The sequence below is a fragment of the Medicago sativa genome, chromosome 2 (assembly GCF_051527215.1).
Source record: "Medicago sativa cultivar Bolivia chromosome 2, Bolivia_mono, whole genome shotgun sequence".
NCBI classification, from domain to species: Eukaryota; Viridiplantae; Streptophyta; class Magnoliopsida; order Fabales; family Fabaceae; genus Medicago; species Medicago sativa.
This window is the reverse complement of record NC_140750.1, coordinates 11,208,707-11,222,951: the sequence shown is the minus strand read 5'-3', so window position 1 is coordinate 11,222,951 and position 14,245 is coordinate 11,208,707. Positions and strand designations below refer to the sequence as shown.

The following is a 14,245-nucleotide window of genomic DNA, read 5'->3' as shown; positions in this document are numbered from 1 at the left end:
ATCTCCCTTATAATTAACACCGTTAGAACACCGTTAATTATATGTTACTAAACACCTTCCCCTTTCTCTCATCTTCACACAACCATTGTCTCTCTCCAACGAACTCTTTCATTCTTTCCACCGTTTGCAATTGTAAAATATTTAATTCTTCTATTTCATTCTCATGTCCCTTATCAAATTCTTGGGCAGATTTTTTATTAACAACTTGAAAGTTTGAACCTTTATTGTCAATAAACTTTATCCTCATATGTCAAATCCAATATGTGAATCAAGTGAGTCTCATTGTGTCTTTTCTTAATTGTTGTATCTTCAATTGGAGCTTCAGGTTATTGGCTTAACAGTGAGCATGTGTAGATAAGGTGCACAATTTTTGTTCCACTTTTTAGGGACTACTGATCTTTTGCTATTCTTGGATCAATTAATAAAGATTCATATAAGGTAACAAGGTGATTCCGATCAGGAGGTAACAAAGTGTTGTTGAGCTAAATTCTAGTGTTGCTCCTCTTTCCAAATAATTTAATGTGTATAAGTTCAATATTTCACAAATCATAAACGGTGGAAGAGAATCATTGGAGAGAGACAATGGTTGTGTGAAGGTGAATAAAGTGGAAGCTGTGTTCAGTAAAATATAACTAATGGTGATATAACAGTGTTAATTATAAGGGAGATATATGTCACTTTAAATAAAATTTAAGGGAGGTTTGTGTTTAGTTGAAAACTAGAAAGGGTGTTAGTGTTGTTTAAGAAAACCTCGGGGGAGGTGAGTGTAATTTCCCCTAAGAGTAACAATGTTGAAGCAGTTTACAAACAAAGTTCGTCTTAAACATTGGCACAATTTCTGCTTAATTTTAAAAATGCCGCCACATCTAATGTTAAGTAAAAAATTTGAAGACTGTTACATACAAATCCTTCTTAAACAATAACACCATTTCCTCTTTTTTTTTTTTTTTTTGAAAACTCGGTATCCGATCCAAGGATCGACTAATCCGAGGGGACCAATCCCACCGCCCACTTGCGGGGGCCCCGTTTAAAGCCAGAGCAAGCTCTGTATGGACTTAGCCCACCGAAATTGGCACCAGAGGGAATCGAACCTGAGACCTCTGGAGGAGCAAACTCCAAGATCCCAAGTCAACCACTAGGCCAACCCCAAATAGGTTAACACCATTTCCTCTTAATTTTAAAAATCTCACCGTGTCCCCGTCTGTATAATCTTGGTTATATAGAATAACCATCTTCCCACGATTCACAACTTCAACATGATTGTAAAAATGCTATTGAGTCACAATTTTGAAATGACTTTCACTACACCCAATTATGAAACTTGCTCAACAAAACACCCCACTTGTTCCTTCAAAAAAAAACACCCCACTTGTTTTTACTGTCTTGGATAGTTGATTTTGAATGATTAAAATTGAAAATTGCAAAAGGGGAAAATATAGGGGGCTGGAATGTGTTTTTTTTTAGGCTAAAGTGCAACTTTGGCCCCCTATCTTTCAAAAAGTTGCAATTTTGGCCCCCTAAGTATGAAAACTACAATTTTGGCCCCCTATCTTTTAGCCCCTTTGCATATTTGGTCATTTTGGTCAATTTTGACCAAGTCAACGCTTATTTGGCAGCCATGTGTATAATTAACAATTTAAAAAAAATAAAAATGCAACATTTTAAATTGTTGAATTAAAAAAATGAAAAAATAAAATAAAAAGGAAATGAAGAAGGAAAGGCACGTGAGAGGTTCCTCAACCTCCTTCTTCATCAACCTCCTCCTTATCTTCATAAACAAACACAACTACATCACAAATTAAACAGAGAAAATAACTAAACAATTGCATTCATCACTTGGCAACCATTCTTGCGATGAATCTTCATAACGGATCTTCCCATCAGACCCAACATCAACTTCTTTAATACGTTCATCAAACTCAGCAGGCTCAAGCTTCTCACCAATACTCGTCAAAATATGACGAAGCTCATTCACAGAGACAAATCCAGTAGCATCTTTATCGAGAACTTTGAGAGAAATCGAAAGGAGAACATTCGGCGACGATGGATTTGAGTTGGGCTTGGGTCGGGTTACCGCCGAGAGAAAGCAACAGGATTCCAAGCTTCGATGGTGCGATCTTTCCGTCGTCGTCGGTGTCGAAGAGTGTGAATATGCTACTTTCATTGATGAGATTTGAAACTTGGGAGGTAAATCATACATGAAAATTTTCAAAACACCTTTCGTTTTATTGCTCTTGTGTCGTTGTTTTATACGATGGTTGTTTCGGTTGTTTCGGTGTTTACGAGGATTGCTTTATCTGAAGAAGGATTCAAAGTTTTGTGATTGAGATGTTACGGAATCTGAACCTTCGTTGGAGGTGGTGGAAAGAAGCTGTGAGATGGTTGCTGGTGTTGAATCTGAGCGTGTGGAAAGGAGAACAAAGAGACATGACATGATGAAAAATAGCGTTGTTGTTGTGAAAAAGATCCATAAAGATTTTCTTGAAACAACTTTAATGGCAGAAGCATTTCTCTCTGCCGTGCTTGTGTTGAAGAAGATGAAATGAAATTGAAAATGTTGTCCAGATCTTTCTTTTTCACTCTCTCTTCTCAAAATCTCGATTGTTATTGTTGTTGATGAGATTGTTGTTGTTGTTGAAAAGATTCATGTTGTATTTTCTGGATTTTCTGGTGTTGGTTGAGAAAAAGATGAAGTTGTATTTTATGGATTTTCTGGTGTTGGTTAAGAAAATGAAAGAGAAGATGAAGGAGATTAAAGGTGTTGCTGGGATTGATGAACCTCTCACGTGCCTCTCCTTCTTCATTTCCTTTTTTTTTTTTTTTTTTTAATTCAACAATTTAAAATGTTGCATTTTTATTTTTTTTAAATTGTTAATTACACATGTGGCTGCCAAATAAGCGTTGACTTGGTCAAAATTGACGAAAAGGACCAAATATGCAAATGGACTAAAATATAGGGGGCCAAAATTGTAGTTTTCATACTTAGGGGGCCAAAATCGCAACTTTTTGAAAGATAGGGGGCCAAAGTTGCACTTTAGCCTTTTTTTTAATAGGGAGTCAAAGTCACAACTAATGCAAAGTTATGGGACCAAAAGTGTGTTTAAGCCTTTTATCAATTGAGCTAACAAGTTTCTTTTTCTACTTCCCTAAGAAAAAGTTTCTTTTTCAATTAGTACTTTTTTTTGGAGGGGTATACGTGCTAGTAATATTTTTGTATAGAATCACTTACTCTTAAAGCTTATTAGGTCTTGCCATCACTTAACCTAATTTTTCCCTCTAATTCTATTGCATTAATTGCTAATCCTCTAAACCCTAAAAAATTTCCCACCATCTATATGTTCAATTTGAAATTCAAAATTTGTCTCCCTATTTTTACGTTCCATCCACTTCCTATGCATTTATCAAGGCATGGTTTTAGCACCACATTAGTTAGCTCTTCCATGATATTTGCACTTTGAAATTCAAAACATAATCTGCTTTTAAAACAGTCGGTTAGCTATTTCCAAAGCAGCTAATTCCAAAGAAAAATTATACGTAGCTCTTCATCCTTATTCTAACCATGAACTTGACGTTTTTATTTAATCTATCACTGAACTCCTTCAATCTTCTTCTTTGAAATGATATTTTTCTGCTTCATTTTGTTCATATTTTTTTCTGAAAGGATTTTAAGTTATCTCTTTTGCTTTGTAACAGAGAAAATGGGTTTTCGAATCTGAATTTTTCACTTTTCAGCAAAAATCATATTCAATCTTTACCCTCTCAATTGCTTCTTCAAATCCGACATCAAATCGTTTATGAGAGGAAAACAATGATAAAATCGAAGCTTCCTTCTTGCCATGATTATTTTCGGCACCTATGACGTGTACAACATCAGCATAGTCAAGGTTCTCCTGTCATTCGCTTTGTAAATCCCTTATGATCTCTCACACATTTCCCTTATGTTGTTTTTTTTTCCTTCATGTTTTTTAAATTTCTAATTAGGGCTTTTCTACATGCAGATAAAATTGAACTTTGATTGTATTACATGAGATTCAGATGTGGTGGCTGTATTTATCTCTATGATTGTATTGAATGAAATGTGTATTGGCAGCATAGTGGTTCATCTCAATATATTTGTTCATACAAGAGATTCAGCTGTTTAATTGTAAAAGCCTTTGCACCATATAATTACTTTGATTTTAATGTTGGATTTTGTATTATGGGCAAATCTTTCTCTCTCTGTGGTTGTATTCTAGCTAAAAATTGAGCTATCAATAAACATCGTTCTTATTGTGAGGATTTTCATCTATTTGTGTCATTGAGACCGATGTTTGTAGTTTCTCAGTCTCCTATTGGTTTGCTTGGGATTCATGCTTAAACTACTGTGAAAATTTGAAAGAAAAAATATGTTTAGTTAAATGTGAAATGAATTTTATAATGAAAAGTTGGTGGAGAAAGCAGAGTCAAATAGAGCAAAGTAGAGAGAGTTGGAAAAGTTGGTTGTATCACTCTTTCAAAATTTCATAAAGGGTTTAACTTTTCTGTTTGATTTATATATTGTGTGCTTGAAATGCAAAGATTGGCCGCCAAACTACTAATATATAGCTTGAATATATTTTATTTCAATGGTTACATATATATCTATTGAGATTATTTTACAGTTTTGTTTAATGAATTTGTTTCTTGAAATCTTTATAACAACATTTACTTAAAAGTTTTTCTGCACTATTTTGTTTACTGTTATTGTTGTGTCCTCTGATAATTGGAAATAATAGTCACAAATTCAATAGTTTTCTAATTATCAGTTTTTAATGGTTTAAATTACATCTTAATTTGGAATTCACAATTACAAGTGAAGATAGAATGAGTTTCAAATAATTTCATGCTACTTATACATTGAGGGAATATATTACGGATCTGCTACTCGAAATTATTATGTGTGGTACTGTCTTATATTCTCATAACGGAGTTTTTTTTCTTACATTCTAAACTGCGGCATTTTTTTGATTTGGCATCTGTTAATGGCAAGTCGCTAAATTCAGCATGGTTAATTATCAGACTTTATTGTTATTAGTCTCTCTGTCAATTTTGTCAACTATGAACGTGGAGACAATTTTCCCTTTAAAAACTGATGAAACAATTCAACCGTAATCTGATTGCTGCTTACTTTGTCTGTGTCTTGATGCTAAATTGTTTTAGATGAATGAATTGAGGTTTTTAAGGTTTAAGCTTTAGATCTAAGGAAGAATTACACTTAAAAATTTATGATCATCATAATTTAGAGAATGTGAAGATAATTGATGCAGTATGATATTGCTGGAACTATGCAGTGGTTTCAAGAAGGATATGGCACCGCACCTCAAGCAATATATAATGTATATTTCATAAGCTGATATTAGATAATTAGGTCATTGTCGAATTCTACTGCTAACTATATGTTTCGTTACGGTTACAACTTCGAATATTCGAATGAGAGTCATCAATGGTTGTCATATATAAGGATGTTTTTCAATGCAGTTAATGACAAAGTCACTAAAGCAATTTGCTATTTATACGCTTCATACTATGTTTCTCAATGAAGACAATTTCAGTTTAATTAAGTATCAAATTTTTTCCATTCTAAACTGCGGCGTTTTTTTATTTGGCATATGTTAATGGCAAAGTCACTAAAGCAATTGCACCTTCAACTTTAGATGTAGCCTTGATTGTACTGATCTTTAATCTGCAAATAAATGGATTGGTTTGATATTAGTGTAATCCTTTTGCAAATAGCTAATTTCAAATAACATGAAATGCAGTATCGTTCTTATAGTTTAATCAGTTATAGCAATGGTTCGGATGGCAAATTGTAGCTCCTGAGTAGCAATAAAAAAATTACTTTTTTAAGGGAAATAATAAAAAAATTACTTATTAGCATTAATAACAAATTAATGCAAAGATCTTATAAACTGTTGCATTTTATTGTTATACAAAGATTTTCAGCTCGTAAGACCCGTGCGGCGCACGGGTCATCAATCTAGTTTTAAATAAACATTTTATGCACAATCCAACACCCTTGACCGGGGCTGGGTTTAGGTCAAATTGGAGTTTATAAATTAGTGAAAGCCCTAAACCAATATTCACCGAATTCCACTGTAACCCAAATCCTTCCGGCTTTCATCACTCTCTAACCCATGGCTGATCTTTTCTCGGATTTGTTCACCGAAATCCTCTCTCGCGCTTACCGGTACAAACCCTCCTTCGATTCCGATCAATTTCTAAATGGCTTAAATCCTTAATTGATTCCCACAACTTCACCAACCTTCATCTCAAAAACTCTTTAAATTTCAACCTCGTCTTATGCCGCAACTCCGAATTCTACCAAATTGATTTCCCTAACGCGTTTCAAATCCCACATCGCTATTCACGGTTCATGTAATGGTATCCTCTGCATCTCCATCCGCTCCTACGAGATCGCTTTATGGAACCCTAACATCCGTAAACATCGGGCCATCCCTAATCTCCCTATTTCTCACCGTTCTGAATCTGGCACCATCCACGTTTGTGTTCACTGTCTAGCTTTCGATCTATTCACTGATAATTACAAACTCATTAGAATAGATTGTACTTTCCGTCTAAGACAACTCACTTTCCGTCTAAGACAACTCACTTTCCATTCACAAGTGAGACTCTTCAACTTGAAAACGAACTCGTGGAAAGTACTTCCCAATATGCCTTACGCTATTTTATCTCATCAAACCAAGGGGGTTTTCGTTGAGAATTGTCTTCGTTGGGCAGTGATTCCAAAGCTCGATAAGCATTTACCTTCTTTAATTGTCGCTTTTAACCTTACACAAGAGATTTTCAATGAGGTTCCTCTTCCTGAAATACCAGTCACCACTAATGAGAGATATAGCATTGATGTTTCACTTTTGGGAGAGTGTCTTTGTATGATTGTGAGTTATCAAACTTTGAATTATGAAACTACTAAGGTTGATGTGTGGGTGATGAAAGAATATGGATTAAAAGATAGTTGGTGTAAATTGTTTACTTTGGAGCAGTGGCGCTTTAGTACACTTTTGATATCTTTGAAGCCTTTAGGTTATTCTAGTAACAGAAGTAAAGTTCTGTTGGAAATAGATCATAACCTGTTTTGGTATGATCTCAATAGTGAAAACCTTACGTGTGTTGTTGAAATTCCTACATTCCATGAATCTGTGATTTGTTTTGGAAGCCTTCTATCACCTTCCTTACCTTTTATAGAAGAGAACCAACACTAGTAGAAAGCGAAAGTAGAAGCAAGAGAAGGTATTTTTTATGGTTTATTTGAACTCTTTGCTCTATAAAAAGTTATATCACAGATAGTATTTGTATTATGATGTTGAAATAACACAACTGTTTTTTGTTATAGGTTTAACTGAATCGCCTTTTCTGTCCCAAAATTGACATTGAAAGAGAGTTAAGGAAGAACTAGTGATTTGCAGATGAAACTGGATGCTGAAGTTGTCTCTCGTGATTGAAACTATGATTTCTCAAGAACTAGTTATGATAGTAGAACTTTGACAGTGAGAAATTTCCTTTAGTGATCACATACAGGATTTGGTTCTTGTTTTCTTTAATGGATTTTGGTTTTATTTTTTTAATTTCTTTTTATCAATTATGAATTTTGGTTTGGATCCTCTTGCTAATTCTTATGGATTCCTATACATCACGATCTTTAGTAGAACTGATTAAAGCTATTTTGGCTGCAAAAATTTGGAATAGGCATGTGGATCATGAGCATCATATCACCATCAATTAAATGTCAATGTAGAAAATTTGTGTTTGTAAACTCTATTCAAGCTATTTTGCTGCAAACTCTATTAAAGCTATTTTGCTGCAATTTTTTTTTTTTTTTTAATAGGCATGAGGATCATGAGCATCATATCACCCTCAATTAAATGTCGATTTAGAAGATTTGTGTTTGTAAAATCTAAAATTAGGCAAGCATGCAAATTGGTGGAATGTTGTCTTGGATGTTTGGTAGGACTAGATGTGATAGGATTAGAAATGAAAATATTAGACAAGGAGAGAGGGAGAAAGAGTTGAGATAGCACCTATAGTAAAAAAAATAAAATTAAGTAGAGAGAAGATCTGTATATTCTGTATTAAGGAGAGTAGATCAATGAAAGATAATTAGACCACCAAGGCAGAGGAAGATCTAGAAAAACTTGAAGAGAAACTATTACCAATGACTCTGAGATTAATGAGTTTGACCATAATATGGTTTATGATAGGGAAGTTATATCCCACACCCATACATTTATACCTTCACCCCAACATTTAACACAAAGTTCCAATTTTACCCTTTATATAAAATAAAACACAATAACTCTTTCACTTGTTCACCCCACCCTTTTTCTGGAAAACTCACAACAAACTTTCACCCCCACCTTCTTCTGGAAAACCTTCACCCAAAATTGCAAACCGGAATTCTTGGGAAAAGATTTGCGAACTTTAGAATTGAAGAGTCCTTTAATTTGAACAATTGCAACCCAGAATCAATAACTAACAAACCGGCATACCGTTGGAAAGGTTTCGGGAAATTTAAACCATGGTTAAAGTGCATTTTCTACCTTTCTTTTCGTTCATCACTCTTCTTCTCTTCTATGGATTTGAATTTTCATAACAATAATAAGTGAGAGAGCTTCCAATATAGTCAGTTTCTTTACCAAAGGATATATTGATTTTTGTTTTGTTCGAGATATTGCAAATTATACAGTGTTTTATTTAATTAGTAATCATTGTAATGAAAAGTAAAGGGGCAAAATTCAAGTCTGGTGCTACAACCAAAAACAATCAATCTATAAAATAAAAAAGTAGATATACATTCCAACACATCCCAATCTTCTAAAAATTAGATCCATTATAGAAGTGACTTTTAAAGAAAGCAGCATTGTTAAATTTTTGAACGAAGCCACAAATAGTTTATCCCTATTTTGATATGAATAAATCCAATCAGATTGAAAGATGAGCACGAAAAGAGGGTTACATGATAAATTTAACATTGTTAAATTTCGGAAACCCTTCCAACCCGGATTGCAAGTCCTTTTGGTTATGGGTTGCGATAGTTCAAATTAGAGTAATCTTCAATTTAGCCAAAGTAAAAAATCAGGAATCATTCCCAAAGAGTTATGGTTTGCAATTTTGGGTGAAGGTTTTCCAGAAGAAGGTGGGGGTGAAAGTTTGTTGTGAGTTTTCCAGAAAAATGGCGGGGTGAACAAGTGAAAGAGTTATTGTGTTTTATTTTATATAAAGGGTAAAATTGGAACTTTGTGTTAAATGTTGGGGTGAAGGTATAAATGTAGGGGTGTGGGGTAAAATTAGAACATTATGCCGTTACTGACGTAGTTTGATCTATCTAGCTGGCCCTACTTAGTAAGATAATGTTGTTGTTGTTTGTATTTCATTTTTAGCATTTGGATGCAATTAATATTGCATGTTTAAAGGATTGACTGTTGTAGGTTTTAATTCTATCTTAAGTCAATGATCATTCATTTCACTAATTGCTTGTTCGAAAAATTATCCCCCTACTATCATTAGGAGTTTTAAGTTTTAACGTGAACATTAATGACAATTTTGATTTGTTGGATTTGGTCTAGCTATGTGTAATGTTTTAATCATAGAGGAAATTTTCTTGTGTGTAAATTTAGGCATCTTGGTTGTATCACATATTCTATGTCCGGTTATCTTTGGAATGAAGAAATTGCCATGAAGGTGTGTTCAATGATGGTAGAGTATTATAGAGACTATGTCTGGAGTCATTTCAGTGTCTGGTTTTATCTTGATATTGGTAGCTCAGGAGAATTATGTTTGTTTTTGTTTTCTTGTGTAGTGTGGCTTTTGTTTTAGGTGGAGTTGTTTTTATCTCTATCATTGTACTCTTGTATATGCCATCCCTATGCCTTTTTAATGCTATGTTTTTCTATTTGGCTTCTTAAAAAAGTTTGTTAGTAACTCTTGCTTATAACCATGGACGAAGGGATTCATGACAATGGGGTAACATTAGCAACGTTAGATACCGGTCTGCCACAAAAGAAAAACAAATCATGAATAAGTAGCTATCCATTAATATAGATTTGGATATTTCAAACAATTTTGTTTGTTCAAAAAGATATAATATAAAGAAAATATTGATAATTTATTTAGATAAATTTGATTTCTTAAAATGTCGTCCAACACAACTTTTATAAATACTATTGTTAGTTTTTTTTGTTAAGTCGGCCAGAGAAATTCACTTTAAAGGTAAATAAGTGGGTGTCCGGGGTTCGAACTCCGGCCCGTGCGTATAATATGCATTATCCTTTTTTAATTTCAAAAGTATGTTACCAATCAATATTTATTAGTATATTACATTGCACATTTATTTATGGTAAATATTATTTATACTGGTTCAATTTTTTCGTTTACACTATTTTTTGTTATCACAAACTTTGAAGAAATTATGGATTTAAAGAAGTAATCGAAAATTTAGTTAAGAACCATATAAAAAAGCAATAAGAAATGCAAATATGTCTTTTCCATATAGTAAAAGGTCAACAAAAAAAATTAGGGGAACAAACTTAATGCATTTTATTAGAAAATCAAGTGGGAGTCAACATAAAATTGGGCTATCTTCGCTGAATCCTATGGCCCTAGTGGCTTGTCTCCGACTAAACTCGACGTGAGAGTTTTAAAAGCTAGATTGAAAAAACGGTTTACAAGCATTCATAATACAATCAAATTTAGTGATGTCATCGTTGCCCGTACAAAAATAGCCACTAACCTTTGGGGGAACCTTGACTTTCAAGATAAGTTCCCATTTACCTGGATCCTCTCAAATAAGAATTATTATCTACTATGATGTCTAGACAAAGTCAATAAGCACCAATCACTGTATGCATGCCATTCTTTTCAGCTTTCCAAACCAAGCTATTTTCCATAACTAAGTGACGGAGAGGATTGTTGAGAATCAATTGCACTACATGTGATCAAACAATTGATTTATCAAAGGCGTCTTCCATACCTTTGATGTTTGATCAATTTGCATTTTGTAAATAACTAGACCATCGACCCGTGCTCCGCACGGGTCTTATCCACTTTAATAGAAATCAATAAGTTATATTTTATATTTTCATTGATATTAAATAAGTCAGGAAAAAGCGTATTACCATTGAAATGAGTTGCAGACAATATTAATTATCATAAATTATAAAATATTTCTGTAGACTTTCATTTGATGGCTCTCCAATCTATTTACGCATATAAGTGTTTTATTAGTACACACATCACTGATTTGGAAATATTATTAAAAACATTTTATAAGAACGATTGAGTACTATGATCTATATGTGGCAGTAAGCAAAGATACAAAGTAAAAGGATTATCCAACAGTTGCTATTAGTTGGATGATCAAAGCATACAAAGTAGGCATGTAGTGAGGATTAAAAGCTAGCATGAATTTCTTTCTTTTTATTCGAAGAGAAAAATATCTTTCGTGAAGACTTTCAATAGATATCTTTCAGTTTTGAGGAAAATAGATATGAAGCTAGCATGATAATCTATTTATTTTTTATTTTTTTAAAAAGAAGATATATCGACATTAATTCCTGTAAGTGTTGGTCCTTAAGCCAGATCATCGGCTATTCAAGTGAGGAAAACATCAAAGCAATGTTATCGGTTATCGAGGTCCTTATTTGTATATATAAGTTCATTTATATACTACCTTTTCGCATGTAGAGTTTCTTACACAATGAGTAGTGATTAATAATACAATTTTGCTTAGAGAAGATATATAACCTGATACAAACTTGGTTCTATGAATTTTATCTCCTTTGATGCCTAAACAATTTCTTTACACGATACTTGGCTGATCCACGTTTGGTCATTCGGTCCCTTGAGTCAAGTGGTAAATATTATGTAGCAACTTACACAAATTGCAGACGTGGTCTGCAATTAACTCAACTCTAGATTAAACATATTGCTTATGTCATGCTAAAGAGAAGCAATAATTGAAAAAGTATGACAACTTATTCCATTAGCAAATAGGGACTCCTCAACAACATTGTTGAATTTTAGTTTCCTTCAAAACCATCCATGATAAAGCATTTGTCTGTCATGGCACAACAACTACCATCAGATGATACAAAATGCAGAATAAGCAAGTCATTAGGGGCAAAAATATGGGGAGGCACACACATTTAGTATCATGAAAGATAAATCAACTTTCCCATTCAAATTTCAAAGCATCACACACATTTCTTATTGTCATTGCTAGCATTACAAAGAATATTTGTATTCTAAATTGGTAGCAGAATAAAGCAAGAGTGAGGGAAATGGATACAACCACCAAGACCATATAACAAAACCAAATACCAAAACAATTCCTTCCCTATTTGTTGTATGAATCATTGTATATACCGCAAATGATGTAAGTATGAAATGCAAGAATTCTATTATAACAATTATAGCCCTCTTATATTTGTTTCATGTTGTACACCATACATATTGAGTTTGATTTTCTCCTTTCATTTGGAATGGACATTAGCCTTGCCAATATTTCTTTCATCCCTTAATTACAGTAGTTATTATATTTTAAATTTGACAAACTCCAACTATGAAACCTCTTCTCTAAACATATACTGATCATATATTGATATACTGCTAACATCATGAGAAAACATACAAAAAAACATCATCTCATATTAGAAATTCTATACAACAGAAACTCACAACCCAAAACAAAATTGAGTAAAGCTTTAGGTGTGACTGCCAAACTGCCTTGCGCTGAGCATTGTCATCAGTGGGCCGTGATAGGAAAAAACTCAAGTTCAAATTTGAATTATTGAGTTGCTCCTTGCTGAGCAATTGCCGAAGCAGATGAGAGAGGTAGAGGGGATCAGTAAGAAAGAGAAAGGGACATGAATCATCTAATTGGAAACAAAGCAGAAATATAAGCCAACAGATAAACTGAGAAATCAGAATGGCACAATAAGTAATAAAACACCTTCTGTTTTATCTTCTGTGCAGCTGCAGGATCCTTCTCATGAATCATCTAATTGGAAACAAAAATTATATCCCTTAAATGACAACGACTTTCTTTGACCTTGCTAGCAAGGAACATGCACGCTGTTGCAATGATCTGTAAAAATGTTCAACAATTGGATTATTAATTCAAATAAACCAATCTTTGAGTTTATGTTGCTTTTATATCTATCATTTTCCTGATATAAAGCTCGAACGAAACTACAATCTCTCGACATTAAAATCTCAAATAATAAAGCACTAATATGTTGACGATTCTGACACTTGATTAACAGAAAACTTCAAGAAGAAAAATGCTTAATTTTCTATGATTTTTGTCCTATACTCATTTTTGTATGTTGAAAATGTATCAATGATTTCAATCAAATTTTCATAATATACGATATGCTAATCAAAATATGCTAATCTTCACAAAAAGGTAACGAAAATGAACACAGTAAAGAGCCCATTACATATACCATGTATCTGCAAAAGAAAATCAAAGAAATTAATGTGCACGCCTAAATCTTGATAATTAACAATAAAAATATGATACAGAGACAAACAAAATTGAAAATGTGAACAGAAATCAGAAATAATATCCTTCAAAATCATGCTGAAACTAACTACACATACCTTGATAGGTTTAAGATTCCCTCTATGAGTAGACTGTAGAACCCCAATTACTATCAAAACACAAAAGCCTTAAACTACTATCCCTTCTGATTGAGTCTGTAGCGACCACATAACACAACATCCAGAAGGATAGAACAATGTAGGGGAAGTTTTGTTGAATGAATGAGAAAAAAAACGAAAAGAAAATGTGAGGGAGCCATAAAATTGATTGGAGTGGTGAAGAGAGGAAAAAATTGAGGGATGTGGGAAGAAAAAATCAACGAAAAAAGGTTGTGATTAGAAGAGAAAAAGTGCATCAGTGAGAAAGAGAAGAATAAGAGAGAAGGCTGGTTGGGAAGAATAAGATGAAGGGGAAAATATATAGAGTAATTAATTGGTGGAAAAGAGGGGCCCAACATTAAATGACAGATACAAATGGAGAGAATTTGCAATTTGAAATCAGCATTTATGACTGTTAGTTGGCAATTCAAATTTTGCACATGAAAAGTCACAATAAATTGGAGGAACCCGCCATCTCAGACTCTGCATTTAAGGGAGCCGCATAGCTTGTTGTGAAAGCTTGGTAAGGCACCTAAGGAGGGAAAACACCAAAGCTATTATGATTTGAAAT

At 33.4% G+C, this 14,245-nt stretch overlaps 2 long non-coding RNA genes and 1 pseudogene across 3 annotated transcripts; 2 read left to right on the top strand and 1 right to left on the bottom strand.

Moving 5' to 3' along the window:
• Positions 1–3,454: 3,454 nt before the first annotated feature.
• Positions 3,455–4,284, top strand: LOC146944508 (uncharacterized). Its single transcript, XR_015028141.1, has 2 exons — positions 3,455–3,904; positions 3,999–4,284. It is a non-coding gene; the product is annotated as an uncharacterized LOC146944508 (long non-coding RNA).
• Positions 4,285–6,152: 1,868 nt separating this feature from the next.
• LOC146944507 (F-box protein CPR1-like) lies at positions 6,153–7,238 on the top strand (annotated as a pseudogene).
• Positions 7,239–11,649: 4,411 nt separating this feature from the next.
• Positions 11,650–13,930, bottom strand: LOC146944506 (uncharacterized). Of its 2 annotated transcripts, none has more exons than XR_015025952.1 (2): positions 13,636–13,930; positions 11,650–13,485 (listed from the first exon to the last, which is right to left on the bottom strand). It is a non-coding gene; the product is annotated as an uncharacterized LOC146944506 (long non-coding RNA). The 2 variants fall into 2 exon arrangements; XR_015025951.1 differs by having other exon boundaries at positions 11,650–13,117.
• Between the last annotated feature and the right edge of the window lie 315 nt (positions 13,931–14,245).